General features: G+C 49.9%; 1 pseudogene; it reads left to right on the forward strand.

Moving 5' to 3' along the window:
* The first annotated feature begins 10,067 nt into the window (after nt 1–10,067).
* On the forward strand, nt 10,068–10,311 carry LOC147710794 (protein S100-A11-like; annotated as a pseudogene).
* The last annotated feature ends 6,597 nt before the right edge of the window (nt 10,312–16,908 follow it).

The following is a 16,908-nucleotide window of genomic DNA, read 5'->3' on the forward strand; positions in this document are numbered from 1 at the left end:
AACACCCCAGTAGGACAGGTGACAGCGGCCTTCCTAGCGCCCCAGGCAGCAAGACCCCATCAACCCCGGTAATGTCTCCCCCCACAGGCTGAGCCCACCTCCTTACTGTCCTTCACTCAGCCTCCTGGAGATCATTCGTCCATCAGTCCATCTGCAGTCTGCGGAGTGACCTGAGGCAACTCCTCAGGGTCCTTCTCCGAGCCCCCATCCGAACCTCCACGCTCCGCTTCATCAGAGCCCAACCGGGAGCCCGAGTCCACCGCCGGGGCCTCCGTCACCACTCCAGAGATGATCGACACCGCCTGAAGGGCGGCCTGCCTCTCCAGTTCAGTCTGCGACGCCGATGGGGACCGCCTGTTCTGCTCTCGCCTCCGGTTGCGCTTGCTCCTGCGCGGTTTCGGTCGGTCCTCCGCAGCCTCCGCCCAGGTACCCGTGCCATCCTTGCCCGCTCTGTACCGTTCCAACCACTGCCATGCGTCGTCTGGTGTGTCGCAGAACGTCGCCACTCCATCTACCAGCACCTTCAAGCGCGCAGGGAACAGCAAAGAGTACTGCACCCCCTCGTCGCGGAGAGCCCTCTTAACAGCGACGAAGGAGAAGCGGCAGCGTTGGACCTCCTGGGAATAATCGGGAAATAGAGACACGGATGCGTTGTCCACCTTGTACGGGCCATCCGACCTGGCGTGCCGCAGGATAATGTCCCGGTCCCTGAAATGTAGCAGCCGGGCTATCACTGGTCGGGGGGGGCGGCCCGGGGCCGGAGGTCGAGCCGGAACCCTATGAGCTCTTTCCAGTGTATAGAAGTGCGTCAGGCCCTCAGGGACCACCACATCTCGCAGCCAGTTCTCCAGATATGAGACCATGTCGCCCCCTTCGACATTTTCGGGTAGACCTACCACGTGAATGTTATTGCGCCTGTTGCGCCCTTCTGCGTCAGCCGCTCTCTTCTCCAGTTGCCGCACCCTGCGCGTTAGATCCTCCAATGCGGCGTCCGATGTTCTCTGGGCCGGTTCCAGTGTCTCTAGCACCAGCTCCGCTGCCTTGACTCGATCAGCGAGCTTGTCGTGGTCCGCCTTCAGGAGGCCAAGGCCTGTGGAGACCTGAGCGATGTCCTGTCGTAGCGCCTCTCTTGTGTCCCCTATGGCCTTGAGGATCTGGTCCATCTGTTGCTGTTGTAGCCCTGTAGCCTGGCCATCCGTCAGCCGCTGGTCATGGGCCTCAAGAGAATCTTCAGACTGGTCCGGTGGTGCCGTGCCCGCTCCCTTCCGTGGTTTTCCCATGTCGCACCACCGGTTCTCGCACTTATGCCAATCGCCAAGAGTCTGTCACGGGGTGTGCTCCGGTTGGCAATGGGGGCCGCCGCCCCTCAAGTCGATCTGAGCAAAGAGCCAGAACTGCGTCCACAAGATCGCTCCGGGTGGCGCCGTCCGGCCTCAGGTACCCGGTGCTCCAATGGGGGCTCCCACTCGCTAGGCCCCACGTCCGTCAATGAGGCCCACCAGTGACGCTAGGCCACCCCGGCCCCTCTGTGAGAACCAGGATACCCAGATGGCAGATCTAGGGGGAGCGCCAACGCGCCCTCAGGTCCTCACCCGTGCACAGGAGGGCCACGCCGGGGGGCCAGAAGTCCTCCCAAGTCCAGGGACCTGTGGCGTAGACACCAAGACGTCACCAACCGTGTCTGCACTGGGCCAAGGGCAGGGCCCCTCTCCGTCCGATCCTGGGCAAACCGCAAATCCAATGGCCTCTAGTCTTCCAGCATGGCTATTGAGGCCCCAGCAGGCCAGGCGCCACTCCCCTCTCACAGCTCCGAGGTGTCTCTGCTCCCCAGTCGTGGTCCGTGGTTCCGATGCACCAAACAAGGCAGACCGGCGCTCCCGGGTAGCTGCCCCGCCGGGTCCGCCGTATGATGGGCCCCCTTCCGGGACCACTCCACTCCGCCGCCCGGAGGTGATGACGCCACAGCCCCCTCTCGTCGGGATCTCCGGTCGTTACCGCTGGTCAGACGGGACCACCAGTACGCGGTCCCCAGCGCCAGGCGCCCGCGTCTATCCCCGCCAATGGGCCGTGTCCCGGTCTGCTCCGATCCCTGGCCCTCCACATAGGCCGGGTACCCAGTCGACCCCTCAGCAATCCAGGTCGGGGATCAGTGGGCCGCAGCGGGCCCTCTGCAAAATGGCCAACCGCCGCAGTCCGGGCTCCGTTTCAGTGGCCGCCTGCAGACAGCCGCGGGTCCCCTCTCTTGTTCGGCCGATGCCGAGGTGCTCCACGTCGGTCAGGAACCACGCCGGGTCAGTGGTGCCGCCGGGGAGGTTCTCGGTCAGGATAAATACCGAGATCAGCCCGGAGCTCGGGGCTCAGGCGACCATGCTCGGCGGAGTCAAAGCCACGCCCCCCATGACTTTTAGAGTTAAGGGAATAGTAGCATTACAGGGCAGTAAAGGTTTTAGCATTCAGGATGGGTAATATTAAGATGAATAAAGGGGTTTCAAGGGTGCAAGGAAGGAAGAGTTAAGCAGTAGTTAGGGTTGTTAGGATTTAAGGAAGTGTAAATGGTTTATAGGGTTCAGGGAAGAGGAGTTTTATAGGGTTTTATGGTTCAGGTAGGGGTAGCATTAGGGGGTAGCAAGATGTTTTTAAGGTTTAAGGAAGGGTAGTATTAAGGAGTAGTACGTGATTTTTAGGATTTCAGGGTTGGTTGCACTAAGTGATAGAAAGGTTTTCCAGTTCAGTAAAGGGAATCATTAAAGGGTAGGATAGAGTTTTACGGGTTCAGGAGGTATGTGTTTTAGTAGTAAATATGGGAGGAACAAGGTGGAGGGGTTGGAAAATGGGGAATATTTAGTACTAAATAGGAGAGGATTAGGGCGGGGTAAGGAGGGGTATACAAAGGAATATGCAAATAAAAAACACCCACCCACAAAAGAGTATTTCCATATATATTCACAAACAACAATTCTATTATTATAACAGCCGACCAAACCCAAAACATTTGAAAATGTACTCCATCCCAGCCTTGGAGAACGTCGAGCATCGCATGGCCACTCCAGGTCTAACACACTCCCATAGAAAACAGTGGAGGCACTGACTTGTTAAACGTAAAAAAAATAACGTATTTTAAATTTTAATTTACATATGTATATTTTTTAAGTGTTAAACATTATAGTTAATTTTAAATTATTTTCATAAATAAATTCATGATTAAAATTTTCTCTAAAAATAACTGAAAGCATTCAGTCTTTAATAAGAATATTAAATTACTAGCATAATATGTTTTAATAAAATGTAGTAAATAATAATTAAATATAAAAATGATATTGAGAGTGGGATTTTAGAAAATGTATTTTAAATAAGAGTTATTAATTAAATTAATATTTTGTTATTGAGGTATTTATTTGGTAAACATTTAATTAGATGAGTTAATATACTGTAATACTTTATAATTCTAGTTCTATGTTAAAAATAATTATCTTAAGATAATTAACATTTTTATTTTATGTTAAAATATGTTTCTTTTTTTAAATGGATGAATCAATAAACGTTATTATGTCTCTCTGTCCCTTACTTTAGAGAGACCTCTGAGTCAGTGGTGAAAACCTCCGCCTACATGTGAAAAGTTACTTCTAATAAATATACAGTCTTAAATTCAGTTCTAGCATGCTCCACCCCACTGTTTAAAGGGGATGGTAACATGTATTTCCATACCAAGTAGTAAATTTACATTCAGAAATGGAGACTAGCAAAACTGTCTAAAGCTATTAATAGGTTCATTAGTAAGTTTACATGTGAATAAATCTTCTTTTGTAAATTTCCCTTAGTGAATACAACAGTTCGCATGATGCAAAGACAGCAATGCACAAAGACAAGCAGACGTGCGCTCACAATTAAACATACGTCAACTAATTAATGAACAATTACACACAAGGTGTGATTCATTAATTGCATTTTGTAGTAACTAAAGTAGGACTACCACTACAAAATGCAATTCAGAAACCAACAGGTGGAAATCACTTCTATTTTTGCTATGGTGAGAATTCCACACATGTAAGGTTACTACCATGGGGATGATTACAATGCTGTTCAGAAGGGCTCGGAATCGGATTCAGGTTTGCTGAATCCGATGCGGAACCCTTGTTTCCGACCGAATTGTATACAGTTACCATCGACATCCCGCAGGCCATTTTTAAAGAGGACCCCCGGTACTGGGCCAGCAAATTCAATCTCCTTTTTCGATCAATAAACAACACCGATCGTGTCCCAGATAGCTGGAGGGGAGCTATCATAAACCCAATCTACAAAGGTGGAGATCGCAAAGATCCAAATAATTATCGCCTGATTGCCCTCATTGATCTCGAAGCTTAATACTATGTATCTCTTGTTCTAGCTGATCTAGCTCAATGGTCTGAAACGAACAACAAAATACCGCTGAACCAGACTGGATTTCGCCGCGGTATGGGAACCATGGCAAATGCAATGTCACTGTGCCTGATTGCTGAAAAAAGTCTACAAAACCACTTGGAACTCTACACCTGTTTCGTGGACTTTAAGGCGGCATTTGACCGTGTCAGCAGGCAAACACTTTGGGCCAAACTGAAACACCAGGGCCTACCGGACTCAATCCTCTCGGCAATCATTGACCTGTATACCAATACTTGGATGCAGGTAAAAATTGACAACGGGCAGCGGTTAACACGGAAGATCGGCACCGTAGACGGCCTAAAACAAGGCTGTGTGTTGGCCCCTTACCTCTTTAATCTTTAATCGCCGCTCGCAGTCGTTTTCTGGGGCAAACTCTGAGGAATCCTTATCACTGCTGAACACTGCTAACACTGCCCTGAACAGAGGAATCTCGTGTGGTACTCAGAGCCCGTGTGCTCCATTCCTGGTTTTGCGCTATTGCCGAGGGAGAGGGATGCAGAATCGGCCAGCGGGAGCGGGACTGCGAGGCCCAGAGGTGCTTGTGCCAGGACATCGCGCGCACCTGGTGCCTCTTCCCGCCCCCCTCCTCCTCCTACTTAGCCCCGCCTCCAGACGCGAACGCGGGACACGCACGGACGGAAGCGCGGGCGAAGACCGGGCAAAGAGCGGGCCGTTAGAGGCCGTTAGAGGACGGGAGAGACTGGACCGGGCCACCCCTATATCTTGCTCGTGACCCTCCCTCCTTATAACATCACTTGGTCCTTGCCTGCATCCACAAGGCGCCCCACAATCAATGACTAAAATGGAGACTAGGAGTAAAGCCAACTTGGCTATCGCTGGACCTACCACGCCCGCAATGGCCCAAGGTAAAATTGACAATTATTTCCTTAAGGCGGGATCCCTGCTGATTGATGACATCACTGTCTTAGAAAGACGCATTTCCCAAGAAATCGAGTGGGTCAGGAGATCATCTATGGGCATTCTAGCGTTGGCAAAAACTCCTGAGGAAAGGCCGAACATAGATGGCTCGCAGCTTGGAGCTTGTGGAGGGGACCAACCACCTACCAGTATAGATCTCTCAGAGGAAACCCTAAGTGACCTCGAAGACATGAGTCTACTCTCACTCCCACTGACACAAATCACACAACCTCCAACTTCCATTATTGTGGGGGAACACATCGAACTAATTCCTAACTCACCCAGTGAAGAACCGCCACTGGCAACGAACACCTCAAATGTAATAGAGCCTCCAAGTACAGTCAGGGGTGCAAGGGAAGGAGCAATACAAACAAGCATTTACAATGCAATGGTTTTGCCTTTGTTAAAGTTAGAGCTATTGGCATTGCTCTTGACATTATTTTTATTTATGTTTTTTTTAACATAAATAAATGGCATTGTCATTTACAATGCCACTAGCTTTATCTCTCGCAAATGACACCCACACAGAGCCCCCCACACACACAGCCACACAGAGCCCCCCACACACACAGCCACACAAAGCTTCCCACACACACAGAGCCCTCCACACACACCCACACAGCACAAGCAGGCAACAGGGGCACACGGAGGCACAAGCAGGCAACAGGGGCACACAGAGGCACAAGCAGCCAACAGGGGCACACAGAGGCACAGGCAGGCAACAGGGGCACACAGAGGCACACGCAGGCAACAGGGGCACACAGAGGCACAAGCAGGCAACAGGGGCACACAGAGGCACAAGCAGGCAACAGGGGCACACAGAGGCACACGCAGGCAACAGGGGCACACAGAGGCACACGCAGGCAACAGGGGCACACAGAGGCACAAGCAGGCAACAGGGGCACACAGAGGCACAAGCAGGCAACAGGGGCACACAGAGGCACAAGCAGGCAACAGGGGCACACAGAGGCACAAGCAGGCAACAGGTGCACACAGAGGCACAAGCAGGCAACAGGGGCACACGGAGGCACAAGCAGGCAACAGGGGCACACGGAGGCACAAGCAGGCAACAGGGGCACACAGAGGCACAAACAGGCAACAGGGGCACACGGAGGTACAAACAGGCAACAGGGGCACACGGAGGCACAAGCAGGCAACAGGGGCACAAGCAGGCAACAGGGGAACGAAAACAGGCACAAGCAGGCAACAGGGGCACGCGGAGGCACAAGCAGGCAACAGGGGCACACGGAGGCACAAGCAGGCAACAGGGGCACACGGAGGCACAAGCAGGCAACAGGGGCACACGGAGGCACAAGCAGGCAACAGGGTCATGAAAACAAGCACAAGCAGGCAAAAGGGTCACAAGCATGAATTGTAATTTAGACGGGGCTGAAGTGGAGAACGGTCAGTAGGGAAGTAGTGCGGCTGGTGCAGTGGTACCAGGCCGAAAGGTGAGGGGGGCTGTCTGCAACCCAGTTTGGACAGTTTCCACTACCTAACAGGGATTGGTGGGAGGGGGGCGTAGTTCTTGCTTGCTTTAGGGCTGTTACTTCAGGGACGCACTGCACGCTGCTGCCTGGACACGACAACAGGCAGGGAGAGGACAGGCTAGGAGAGGGCAGGGAGGGGACAGGCTGGGAGAGGGCAGGGAGGGGACAGGCTGGGAGAGGGCAGGTTGGGAGAGGGCAGGTTGGGAGAGGGCAGGTTGGGAGAGGGCAGGCTGGAAGTGGAAAGGCTGGGAGAGGACAGGCTGGGAAAGGGCAGGCTGGGAGAGGGCAGGCTGGGAGAGGGCAGGCTGGGAGAGGGCAGGCTAGGCACCCGGGCAGAGTATACTAGCTGAAGGCCTTGGGTACCGCACACTCAAATGCAGGTATTCAAACCCGTAAATATACTGAGTATATCATCTCAACTCATATGCATGCACCCACGATATGCACCTGCTGAGAATAACATGCAATGTCTGCTAGCGTCACGCACACTGAAGCACTTCCAATCCAGGTGTACACACCCCGATGCAAAGTAATGAAATTGATACTCAGTAATGTGCTCTCACACCAAAGGGCAAAAGGCCGCGCTATATAAAAACTTTAGATAGAAGAGCACTGCTCCCGCCCCGCAGCATGATGGAAGCATTAACCCTGGCTCTACTATGCAACTCTCTGACACCTAGAGCAACGTTCGCGCCAGCTTGGTGCGATTGTGTAACAGGCACACGCCCCTCATTTCTAGAGACTGCCTGTAGTCTGTACACTTGAAAGTTTCTCCTCCTGTGTCATTACCGTTCGTGGGTTACGAGGATAGGAGTGGGCAGATCTGGGGAACAAATAACTGCAAAGGCTTGACAGCTAAGGGGGCACGGCCCTGCTGGGGAGGGATGAAAGCAAGAGGACACATGCAGCAGAGGTTTGGTGTCTGAAGAGAAGCCGCATGTGAACTGGCAGGAACACACCTGCTTCAGCAAAACTGACTGCACCTCATACGGGAGTCCAGTCCAGCCCAGGAGCAGCAGAAATATCCCATCATGTGCTAGCTTTTGCTTAAATCTGCACGCACCCCAGCATACGAAATGATGAAAGACATGTGCTGGGCAAATGATAGTCTGCTTGAGAAAAGGAACATACGAATTTGCATAAAACAGATCAGTTTGACTTTAACTCCTAAATATTCACTGCAACATGGTGGCCTGCAGGGCAAAGGGTATTCTGCAAAACTAAGGAAGTGTAATTTGACTTGCAGCAGTATGTATGGCTCACTATATAAGGATGGGGACGCTTACACCTATAGGTGCAAAGGTGCTCCTAGGCCACAACTAAAAACGAAGTGAAGTCTGAATATGTGCAACATACAGATGATGACGTTTGAAGAAAGCGTAGCCCTGGAGGTGGGGAGGTTAAACAGGACTCTGCTTAAATAATTCAGTTGTTGAGAAAAGGTACATCCATTTAAGTTTTTAAACCATCCGTCAATAATTTGCATTTATTATGGTCGGCACATGCCCTCCTGTAGCATTGAAATGTGGCAGGAGCCATCTTCATCAATTATCAGTCCAAACTACGTACTGGCTCTCCAGGCTGCCAAAGGGCCCCGTGCCAAGTATGAGCTCTTCAGACAGTCCTGGATTTTTGACCAACAGCACTTTGAATGCGGTTACATTTGCGGGATCGTAGGTATAGACTGAAACGGGAAACTACAAGTTTTGAAATTAAATGCAGGCTTCAAGTAGTCAGTCGCACACTACATGAAACTGTTTGACTGTTATATGGAGATTTTTTTTAATCATCGACAAAAAAAACTCAGAAGTAATTTGAGATGACCTTTTCCATTCCCAACTTCTTGAAGCTGTGTCACATAAATCCACATACAACTGGTACTGGGAAACTTCAGCTTGAGGTAGGTAGACACAACATTATGTAGAGGTCACACCTTGAAAATATACTAGGTTGGTCTTCAAGCAAACAGTGAATGGTGTTCGCCTCAGCGAATTATGCTACTGCAACAAATATATGGTTATTCACTAATATAATCCTACTGTAGATAGGAAAGATCTGCCACGTCCACATAGCAGGACTAAAAGACAGCACTTCACTGTAAGACAATAAAACATAGCTAAAAGGAGACAACCCAGTTTGACCCTGTAATCCCAGAAGCCATGTTAGGAACCATCTGTGGCAGCCGGGAATTTGCTGAATCCAAATTCATACAAAGATATTTGCATGTATATAACAAAGACCAGGGTATTAACAAGCCACTAGTTCATATGTCAATGCATAGATCAGGGGTCTCCAACCTTTTGTGTAGTGAGAGCTACTTCTGGTCAGTGAAAATCATCGTGAGCTACTAAACCCCAAGCAACTCGCGCATTTTTCAGAGAGACCTCCCACGCCCAGTTTCATTGACGTTAAGGTTAATTAAGCCTATCAATCAATCAATCAATCATTTGTAAAGCTCACTACATACACGCAAGGGTCTCAAGGTGCTGGGGGGGGGCTACTGATCGAACAGCCAGGTCTTGAGTATCCTCCTGAACGTCAGCAGGTCTTGGGTCTGTCGTAGGCTCAGTGGGAGGGTGTTCCATGTCTTGGCGGCGAGGTGGGAGAAGGATCTCCCACCGGTGGTTGTTCTTCGGATGCATGGGACGGTGGCGAGTGAGAAGTCAGCAGAGCATAGCCAGCAGTTGGGGATGTAGAAGGAGAGCCGTCTGTTGAGGTAGGCTGGTCCGGTGTTGTGGAGGGCCTTGTGTGCGTGGGTGAGGAGCTTAAAGGAGATCCTCTTGTTGACGGGGAGCCAGTACAGGTTCCTCAGGTGGGGGGTGATGTGGCCATGGCGTGTTATGTCAAGGATCAGTCGTGCCGAGGCGTTTTGGATGTGTTGTAGGCGTTTGATGTAACTTTACCGCTACATGGCATATTTGCATTCTAAGTGATTTGACATCGTAGTAGTTTTTCAAATAGTTCACCGTCCTAAAACCTAATTCCTATTAATTGCATGAAAGGCAATTATGTGTATTTTGCACACACCTACCATTGATATTCCGAACCAGACAATGCAAGATATCAAGTGTAGCAGCCATTTTAGAGATAACCAACTGTTCCCCTGAAAAGTACATTAACCCAGCCCAGCCTGAAGATTAGAACATCATCACTCTGCTGTTCAAGGCCAGACAAGCTGTGTAGGGCTGTAGCCATACTATTTGTAGATACCAAAGGACAGGTGCTTCCTGAACTTTCACCATGGCACGGATGTGTACCGATCCGCCTTCAGAAATGGAGAGCTGCATGGAATACCTAATTACCAAGGAAGGGGACCGCAGCAAAACGTCATCCGACGAGTTTGAACGTTTTTATGACCAGAGCTTAAAAGAAAATGATGGCATCTTTGGAAGGTGGGGTTGATGTGAAGAAAGATAATCAGATTCACTTCCAGGAGTTTTTGAGCCTAATTTGGGGTGTTGCCTGCCATGAGGTAATATTGTGAATAAGACAAAGCCAGAACTCTCACACCCAAGCCAGATCTCAAGTATGCACAGATGTACAGACGTACATCGCACTTTTGCTCACACAGTTATATTCCATCTATGGCAAAAGATTATCATTACACATTTGTCATAACATAAACCGGCATAAATGATTAAAAATGGGGGCCATTTCTCACAGAGCACACAGTCATTGTTTTTTTGTATTGACTGGACCCCACACGCTTCAGATCACCTCGAGGGGGTCATGTCAGACTCAGTCCAGTTACCAACATAAAAAAAAGTATGACTAACAGCTATTATTACACAGTGCTTTAATCACTGGGCAAGCCAGTAGCTACTCAGAAGCCAAAGGGGCGAGTCTGCAATGATTTAATTATCAATCCCGTCATCCATCACAAAGCAGGGGACTCCCAGGCAAGAGATTCTTTCGCACAAGGAGCAGACATAGCCAGCCAGTTGCAGTGAAAGCTTCACTCACTCACCGAAGTGGCATTACACAGAAAGGATTGGATACAAACGTGGCTACCACGTGGGCCCACTGTCATGCCTGATACATTATTAGCCTGTTGGGATTTGAATGCCCATACCTGTGATAGAAAGTGCAAAATAACAAGTCCCCGAAAGGAAAGTGATGCGGATTACAAAGTCAGGAAGGACTGAACATATCTCACATGAAACTGTGTCTCTCCCTCGATGTGAATTGATGATACATTTCAGACGTCTTGCTGTGACTCCGAGAGCCAGTCCGAGCAGAGTTGTTCGCCAGCATTAAATCAGTTTTCAATTGTGCGTGCAGTACAGTCTATCCGGGTTTTTAATTTGAATTGCGGGGCCAGTAGTCCTATTTAAAACATGAAATCCTGGCTACAAATTCCATCCAGAATGCACAGTGAAAACCTGAACTGGATGAGATACTTGTGCATGGACCCAGGAAACTTCAGAGCTTTTTTATGCAGTTAGTCAAGCAAGGGGTGTTGCCGAGATCTGCAAATGGTGGTGTGGGAGGGGGAGCGGGGTCCGCTGTAATAACCGTACATATTCTGTAGGTGACGGGTAGTCGATACACTGGCAACACATTCCCCTTCCACCATTGTAAGGGGTGATAAGGCACCAATGCGAACCCATAGATTTCCTTTATACTAGTAACTAGTTTGTTACTTAAATTCTTTATTTTTTCCTGTATTTTATGTCACAAACTTCCTGGAATGCGCTGGAGTCTGGACGAATCTAGACTAGTAGAAATTTCATACGCGGTTCATTATACATAAAACACTTAACACACGGGAATCTTCAAAGTGCGGAAAATCCGATCGTATTAAGATTGCCCGCCTGCCTTCCGTGATTTGTGTACGATTCCCGTCCAAACCTCTAATTCTCTGTGACCTGAGTGACAGGATTGAGGTAAGAATGTGCGCCATTAATGCCTCTTAGTCTTTTCTCTCCCAGAGGATAGTCAAATTTCATGAACCTTGGGCCTCGACCGTTTCTTATTGGTTTTAAAGTTGGATTTAAAAACCGCACTGGCTGCCGCTGTAATGTGGTTGATTACTTCTACTCTAGGGCCCCAGATTAATAACATGGGAGTTTTAATTCAGGAGTGCGGATACCAGTTTACTATGGAAGGCGCTGACTCATTGATAACCAAGTTGGTGCCCCGATATTAACACCGATCAGGTTAAGACCTCCGAGAGGCCTCTCACACGGCTTGCCTTACCTGCTGCTCAGTTGATAGAAGGCGGCAGGCTGTATTTTTGAAGAGAGCCAATGGTGCGGGTCCCAGCAGTTCTATACCGCTTGCGCGACCGGCTGCTCTGCGCTGCCACGCCCGCTGCAGCTCCCCACTTGCCACTCGTGACTGGAAAAGCACGGGGCCTGTGAGGAAAAGGCAGGGGGAACTTAGAGAGGGTCACGAGACTCTGCCCACAAAGGAAGGAGAGAGGAACATCATCCTCTTCACCCCGCCCCGCCCCAGCTAAGCTGAAGGCCAATGTTAGCAGCTGCTTTGGGTGAGGGCGGGTTCTGTGGACGTGCAGGGATTGTTCGGCGATCGGGGGCTAATAAACAATGTTCATGCATGCACATTAATCGCTCAGGCCTGCGCAAATGTAATATTTCACGGGTGGGAATGCCTGCTTCAGGTCCGTGCATGTAATACATTATTGCTGGGTATTTACAATGCTATAATTTTAAAGATGCCACCTAGGGAAGGCACATAGAGCACAATGCAGCGCGAGCTACCAGCAGGGTCTCGGCGAGCTACCGGTAGCTCGCGATCGACTGGTTGGAGACCCCTGGCATAGATCATGCAGCCAAGAGGGCTAATGGGTAGTTATTATAGCTAAATTATGTAATAAAGAAATTGCCTCTTCTCGCTATGGTCTTCTGAAAAGAATTGACCTCTCCAGCCCAAGTGGAGCACGGACAGACATGTTGAAGAGCAGGTTTTTGTGTACACTCACTGCTTAGTCGGTCTCGTTTAATGGCCAGCCCCAATTCCGGGACTCGACCTGCCCTAATTCCGTGGCCCAGCCCGGGACAGTTAGGCAATCAGGCTGCCTCGTTCTCTGCATAAGATAAGAAGCAACGAACTCACTCTACAGATCTATGCTACCAAATGTTATTATGGTTATACCTTTAGTTCTTCGAAGCACAACACACCAGATTCCGGAGTTTCCCGATAGTTGAGTGCTCCTGCGTGCACTGCACACTTAGAAAACCTCAGTGTTGCGAAACAGGTTAATGTTTGCTTTCATTGTTGACGTAATCTCACCAGCACAAAGTCCCCAGGGGTGCAAGGCAACAAGCAACGCTGCCGGCAGCTCTCGTTTCAGGAAAGTGGGTGCGGCCCCTGGCGCGGATAGCTGTAAATGGATGCGTGAGGCGGGCCACGAGGAAAAGTGTGAAGAAGCTATTGAGGGTAGTATGGGTCTTTTGAAAGGGAGGTAACGGGTTCGGTGACACGGAGAGCGGGAGAGGGGGTGGGAAAGGGCAAAAAAAAATGCACAAAAAAAAGCAAGCAGACCGGCAACGTCCTCCGCATCTCCCGGGGTTCCCTCCAGGCCACGGGAGCCCCGCGGGCGCCGCCATACTTCTTGCCGTCTTCCTTCTTCTGTGGGGGGCGGGCACTTCCGGCCGGCCGCGCTAGGATTTGCCGGCCGGCCAGTCACGGGGCGGGAAACGGGGGAGAAGAGACGCAGAAGTGCCGGCAATGCCGGACCAGACACGGGGGCGTTCCCGGCGTCGCGTGACGTCGGCAAAAGCCAAAGAATGTCGGGAACGCCCCCGTGTCTGGTCCGGCATTGACGGACAGGCCCCTCGTCCAATGGCAAGGCTCCATTTACGGAGCCAGCCAATGAATGACGAGGGCCGAGCCAAAGCACACTACTGTTCTCATCAGGTTTTCGCCTGCGCGAAAAAGCTGCGCAGAAAGCGCAGCTTTCGCCAGGCAAAACCTAAAAAGGATAATGGGGAAACAGAGCCACAGAGAAAGGAAGGCGAAAAAATCAAAGCCAGGTAAAACACATAACAAATCTAGCTCTGATAATACTATACACGAGACTCCACCACTAGTTAGAACGGAGCTCTCTCCCCCGGTAAAAGTTACCAACATTTCCACCGACCTTCTGCCTCCCACAATAGAACACAACACTGAGATAGCCGAAGAGGATATTACACTCGCAGACATAGGAAACCTGCTTAGGTCAATCCTTAGTCCTATAGAAGCCTGTCTGATTAAAATAGAAGCGAGGATTACTAAATTTGAGAAAACCACCTCCCAGTTTATGGACAGATGGAAACCTGTGAACTCCTGCCCCATAGCACCTAGCGCAGACCCAAAACATAGGAAGGGCCTCGAGTCTCAGAACTCAACTAAGAACAATGAGGCCGAAAACGCAGAATCCTCAACTACAACCAAAAATCGAAAACCAGTTAGTCACCAGGCACCCAGTCTAAAGCAAAATAATCCCCTTGCCAGACCACAGCAACCAGCAACACCCGCGGGTGAATCCCACAAACAACCCCCCAGCTCACAGCAAACACTCGCAGCCACTGATGCAACACATTCACAGTCACAACACACAAGTGCTTCCAAACCTCCATCAATCAATACACAAAACCTTCAAGATCACAACACTACATTGCTAAAAACACAAAAAACAGTAACTGTAAATCTTCCACCAGAGGTAGCTGCATACACTGTCATTCTAGCCGGGGCACCTGAATTAAAACCAGCGTCAAGCGAAACAGGGGCCTCACTAAAAAAAAAAGTAATTAACTGGTTATCCACATTCAGACCACTCCCTAGAGGTATGACCAGCGATATTCGCATGGTAAGAAGAGTATCATGGGTAGGAAAGACGCCCAAATCAATCAGTGGCGACTGTATACTGGTCAGTTTCAAAGAACCAGGAACAGTCTCCTACATTTGTGGTTGCTTCACAGAGGACGAGGGAAATAACATCCATCCACTTCCTCTCTCGTTCTTCTACCCATCAAACACCCACATACCCAATGACCAGAGATGGGGACAGCCGCACGAGCCACTGGGAAACTGGGGGGGAAACCTGGGAGTGAGGAGAAACCCTTATAACCAAATGCGAATGCCATCGGGTTACCCTTTAATGCATGATGATGCTCAGGGATGGGAGACCATCAAAAGAAGAGGAATGTGAAGGGGTGGCTTCGAACGAGGAGCAACTTGGCCCCCCAGACACTATCAGCCACCATTTCTGTCGACTTTCAATCGATTTGATTGTCTTGAAATGGTGGATTGACAGCTTGCCTCTAAAGACAGGGTACCCCCGCACCCACTCGGGCATGCCACACCTAACTTCATTGACGGCGGCGGTCAAAAACCCTTTAACCCTATCCATGGGGCGGAGCATCTTCCTCCCAGAAATTCAGAACATCTCCAACAGAGAGTAGGCAGGGTAATTGAATCAGAGGGTCTATATAGGGGACAGGGGCCGATACAGGGGACATCCCCAAAAGTCCATATAAATTTAACGACTAACCAAGGCACGAAGGGAAACAGCCAGCATGTCCCTCACATACTTAAGCTGCTCTCATGGAATGTCGCAGGACTGGCCAACAAAATAGATTCCGACTCATGGGCTGAATTAATCAACTCCAAAAGTGCTTGCCTCTTCCAAGAGACTTGGGCAAGGGAGGAGCATACCTATAGGGGCTTTGAGTCATTTTCGATACAAGCAGTATGGGGTGGGAGAGGTCGACCATCTGGAGGCCTGGCAATCTGGGTGGCTTCAGATTTGGGCTGCATAGCTTCTCGATATACCGTGGACTCAGAAGACATACTGGCTGTTCTTCTTGAATGGCCGAGATCACATAAATTACTCATAATAAATGTCTATTCCAGACCAGTCTCCATATCCGCCACCTCTAAAACCATTGAAGTACTGTCCTCTCTCCTAGAAACCATTCCATAGGGCATATCATACTTAGTAGGGGGAGACTTCAACTCGCATTTCGAACCATTACCCGGCTTACTTGATGGACCCTCCCTCGAGGAGGATTCAAGTTGGCAGGTTCCACCGACAGAGGCTCCCCCTCCGAGAGCATGGACACCAGTAGCCGTACAGATAAACATGCTTACCCTCACTCATGGCCTTAGGGCCTGTAATGGTCGCGTTAAGTCCGACATCCCGAGCAAATGCACGTACAATAAAATTGGGAGAGAATCTAGATTAGATTACTTTCTGGTACAGTTACATGCTTGGAAAAGGGTGGCTGACTTCAGAGTAACATCTAGAGAGGATAGTGACCATAATGCCTTGGAACTGGACTATGCCATCCCCCGTATGGAGGATCGGGTATCAAATGAACAAAAGCCCAGAGAGGGATACCTCCTAGATAACAATAGAAGGAGGATAAGATGGGAAAAGCTATCTACTAGTGAAGATAAGCTAGCCACCCTCTACGCTGGGATCACTCCAATTCTCGCAGAGGCATTTGACCTATGGGCCCCAGTGTGCACGCAGGAAATCAGAGAGGACCTCGCACACGTACATGAGCACCTAATTAAAACACTTGAGGCAGACCTCTTCTGCAGCAGACCTTCCAGAACCCCGGGATCACATAAAGGCACTTGGTTTAACACCTCATGCCGAAATGCAAAACGTGACCTTCTATCTACCATTAAAGCTGGAGCTCCGAGGGAAGAGATCCGCACCAGAAGGAGGGTGTATAAAATACTCGTGGCTAACGCTAAGATAGACTGGGAACTCCAACACTGGGAGAATCTTTCGGAGTCTTTAGCAATATGAGACTCTGGCGAATAGTCAACCACAGTTCTGAAGACCTTCCGTCGGCACCGAACCAAACATCGCCGCCAGTGTCTGGCAAAATCATTTCCAGTCATTATATTCCTCGGAGGCTGGAGGGATAGAACCACCGCCTCCCATCATCCATGACAATCAGGTCTCGGATCCCTTTACTGTGAAAGAGATTAGGATGGCGATAGCAGGGTTATCCTCTGGAAAGGCACCTGGCCTGGACGGGGTCCCGGACGACCTATTCAAGCAGGAACCAGGAATCTGGGCACCCTATCTGTTAGTGATATTCAATGCAGTGCTCGG

The sequence above is a fragment of the Lissotriton vulgaris genome, chromosome 5, assembly GCF_964263255.1.
Source record: "Lissotriton vulgaris chromosome 5, aLisVul1.2, whole genome shotgun sequence".
Classification (NCBI taxonomy): Eukaryota; Metazoa; Chordata; class Amphibia; order Caudata; family Salamandridae; genus Lissotriton; species Lissotriton vulgaris.